We start from the raw sequence: 4,447 nt of genomic DNA, 5'->3' as shown, positions 1-4,447 counted from the left end.
TGGTATTTTGTCCTAACAGCTCAAACAGATTAAGACGTTATTTTATGATGAATTTGCAACAGTGAAATTACCTGGGCAAAAGATAAGGACAGAGATGACTGATGACACTATCGCTCCCCCAAAAGACTGCACCAGTTTACACCATCAATAACAAACTGTTGGATATTGCTTGAACAATGTTTTAGTTGATTAATGAGACATAGAATGCCATCTCATTTTTAAAAATTTTCCTTTAAGTTCTGGGATACATGTGCAGAACACGCAGGTTTGTTACATAGGTATACATGTGCCATGGTGGTTTGCTGCACCCATCAACCCATCATCTAGGTTTTAAGCCCCACATACAATAGGTGCTCTCCCTCACCTTGCCCCCAACCCCCGACAGGCCCCGGTGTGTGATGTTCCCCTCTCTGTGTCCATGTGTTTTCATTGTTAACTCCCACTTATTAGTGAGAACATGCGGTGTTTGGTTTTCTGTTCCTGTGTTAATTTGCTGAGAATGATCAATGCTATCTCTTATTTAACGACCATTTTTTTTTTTTTGAGACAATATCTCACTGTTTCCCAGGCTGGAGTGCAGTGGCACCATCTCAGCTCACTGCACCCTTGACCTCCCGGACTCAAGCCATCCTCCCACTTCAGCCTCTTGAGTAGCTGAGCGTTACAGGTATGTGCCACTACACCCAGCTAATTTTTTGATTTTTAAATAATTTTATTTTTATTCTTTGAGACGGAGTTTCGTTCTTGTTGTCCAGGCTGGAGTGCAATGGCGCCATCTTGGCTCACTGCAACCTCTGCCTCCCAGGTTCAAGCGATTCTCCTGCCTCAGCCTCCCAAATAGCTGGGACTATAGGCACATGACACCATACCTGGCTAATTTTGTGTTTTTAGTAGAGATGGGGTTTTACCATGTTGTCCAGGCTGGTCTCGAACTCCTGACCTCAGGTGACCCACCCGCCTCAGCCTCCCAAAGTGCTGGGACTACAGGCGCGAGTCACTGTGCCTGGCCCTAATTTTTTGATTTTTTGTAGGGGGGGTTCTCACTGTGTTGCCCAGGCTGGTCTCCAACTCCTGGGCTCAAGCAATCCTCCCACTTTGGCCTTCCAAATTTCCAGGATTATAGATATAAGCCACAGTGCCCAGTTTTTTTTTTTGTTTTTTTTTTTTGTTTTTTGACAAGCTCTTGCCTGTCACCCAGGCTGGAGTGCAGTGGCGTGATCATGGTTCACTGCAACCTTGAACTCCTGGCCTTGATCCTCCTGCCTCAGCTTCCCAAAGTGCTGTGATTACAGGGATGAGCCACTGCACTCGACTGCCACTTCTTTTATCACCATCAGGAACAGCTTTCCAGGTTTGTTTACTCACCGGAATGCCTGCTATTAGGGTGTTAGACCTAGACTGGGCTCATCATCCTCTTTGTCTTTTCATATTTTGCCTTGTGTTCTGGGAGATTTATTTTCCAGCCCTTCTATTGAATTTTCCATTTTGGTGATTTTTTTTTTTTTTTTTTTTTGAGACAAAGTCTCACTCTGTCACTCAGGCTGAAGAGCAGTGGCGTGATCTCGGCTCACTGCAACCTCTGCCTCCCAGGTTCAAGTGATTCTCGTGCTTCAGCCTCCCGAGTAGCTGGGATTAGAAGCGCGCACCACCATGCCCAGCTAATTTTTGTATTTTTAGTAGAGATGGGGTTTCACCATGTTGGCCAGGCTGGCCTTAAACTCCTGACCTCAGGTGATCTGCCCACCTCGGCCTCCCGAAGTGTTGGGATTACAGGTGTGAGCCACCATGCTCAGCCTCATTTTGGTGATAATCTTAATTTTCTTTTTTCTTTTCTTTTGAGAGGGAGTTTTGCTCTTGTTGCCCAGGCTGGAGTGCAATGGTGTGATCTCCGCTCACCGTAACCTCTGCCTCCTGGGTTCTCGCCATTCTCCTGCCTCAGCCTCCTGAGTAGCTGGGATTACAGGCATCTGCCACCACACCTGGCTAATTTTGTATTTTAATAGGGATAGGGTTTCTCCATGTTGGTTGGGCTCGTCTCAAACTCCCAACCTCAGGTGATATGCCCACCTCAGCCTCCCAAAGTGCTGGGATTACAGGTGTGAGCCATCGCACCCGGCCTGATAATCTCAATTTTCAAGAATTCTTGTTTGTTGTCTGGTGGTTCTTTTTTAAAAATTGAGGTACAGTTTACACTGTGTGGCACAAATCTTAAGTGTACAGCTTGATCCGTTTTGATAAATACATACACAAACATAATCACCACCCAGATCAAAACGCAGGACATTCCCATCTACCCAAAATGTTCCCCTGTGTCAAGTGGCCAAGCAGTCCCTAAGCACACCATAGTGGCTGTCAGACTGTGGTCCAGCCTTGCCCATGTGGCCCATGTAGAGACATACGTGGTTGTAAGGGCACCATGGTGAACCTTTTCCCCTCCATCTTCACACACCTTTCCATCAGGACCCTCCAGACATAAGCACTGCTTTGACTTCTCTGTAACTTCGTTTTGCCTGTTCTTAAACTTCATAAAATAGAATCATAAGCATGAACTCTTTCATGTCTGGCTTCTTTACTCAGTATGACTTTTTTTTTTTTTTTTTTTTTTTTTGAGACAGTCTTGCTGTCACCCAAGCTGGAGTGCAGTGGTGCGATCTCAGCTTACTGCAACCTCCGCCTCCTGGGTTCAAGTGATTCTCATGCCTTGGCCTCCTGGGACTACAGGCACGTGCCACTACACCCATCTAATTTTTGTATTTTTAGTAGAGACGGGGTTTCACCATGTTGGCCAGGCTGGTCTCCAACTCTTGGCATCAAGTGATTTGCCCACCTTGGCCTCCCAAAGTGCTGGGGTTACAGGCATGAGCCACTGTGCCCAGCCACATCTTTGACATTCATCAATGTCGGTACACATATTAGTGGTGTTTTGTTTGTTTGTTTTTATTGCTGTATATACGTTTGGGTCATTTTCCGCTTGTTCTGGACCTAACTTCTCTCTCCACTTCTTCTGTAACTTGAATTATTCATATAGTCCCATGTTTCTTAGCTTCCATTCTCTTTTTTTTCTCTGTACTTCAGTTTAGGTACCTCCTTTTAACCTATTAAGTTCACTAAATCTGTTTTCTGATATGACTTAATTTCTAAATTCGATTGTGATTTTATCCTTTACTTCTATCAATGTTTATGAAATCCATCCAATGAGTTTGTAATTTCAGGGATATTTTTCAGTTCAATAGGCTCCTTTCATTCTCTTTTAATAGATTCCAACTCTGTTGACATTCTCTACATTTGCTTCTTTTTTGTCCATCTTCTTCTCTATTTGACATATTAACCAAGTTATTTAAAAATCTTTGCCAGTTCCAATATCTGGATCATCTGTGGGTCTGCTTTTATTATTTTTCTTTTATGTATTAGCCCCATATTTCTCCATTTTTTGCATGGTTTATGATTTTTAATTGTATGTCACATATTGAGTATAAAAGAAGGATAGGGGCTTCAAATCTTGTTATTCCCTGCAGGAGCTAGTCACTTCGATGCAATTAAGTACTGAACTGGGTTGGGGCAGTGTTGCAATTGCAGTAAAACTCAATCCCCTCCTGGTTGTCCTTGTTCCTTAGGAATGGCCCTCTTGGATTTTGGATTGAAAGCCTGGTCAGTCTCTGTCTCAGATCTTAAAGTTCTGCTCTTCAGAGATTTAAAGGGAGCTCTTTAGCTTCCAAACCCACACAGGTGCAAAACCTGGCAAATACCTTATGTTGGGGAGACCAGCTATTTGTTCACTCCAGGCCTCCTCTCTAAACACTCCAAGACTGTGGAACTTGCCTTCTCGGTCTCCTACACTGCCTCAGAACTCAGCAAATGTCCCATGGGGAAAACACTCTGCATTTTGTGCTCCTCTAGGTCCTAATCCATAGCAAGTCCTTGCAACCACCAAAAACTGTTCCTTTCTCTCTTGCCCAGTAGAGTGTCTCTGCTTGGGCCAAGTCTGATCCTCATGTCCCAAATGGGCAAATGTTTCAGGGAAGAAAATAGCTGCCTATCACTAGTTCAACTCGAAAGGGCTCTTTCCTCCTTGAAATTTTAGTCCATTCAGTCTTTATTTCTGTGACCACTCTTCATTTTTTAAAAAATAAGACATTTTCAGCCAGGCGTGGTGGCTCATGCCTGTAATCCCAACAGTTTGGGAGGCTGAGGTGGGCGGGTCACTTGAGGTCAGGAGTTTGAGACCAGCCTGACCAACATGTTGAAACCCCGTCTCTACTAAAAAAACAAAAATTAGCCGCGTGTAGTGGTGCATGCCTGTAATCCCAGCTACTCAGGGGGCTGAGGCAGGAGAATTGCTTGAACCCGAGAAGCGGAGGTTGCAGTTAACTGAGATCGCGCCACTGCACTCCAGACTGTGCAACAGAGCGAGACTCCATCTCAAAAAAAAAAAAAGAGAAAAAAAAGG

The sequence above is a fragment of the Nomascus leucogenys genome, chromosome 6 (genome assembly GCF_006542625.1).
Source record: "Nomascus leucogenys isolate Asia chromosome 6, Asia_NLE_v1, whole genome shotgun sequence".
NCBI classification, from domain to species: Eukaryota; Metazoa; Chordata; class Mammalia; order Primates; family Hylobatidae; genus Nomascus; species Nomascus leucogenys.
This window is presented reverse-complemented; position numbering follows the sequence as displayed.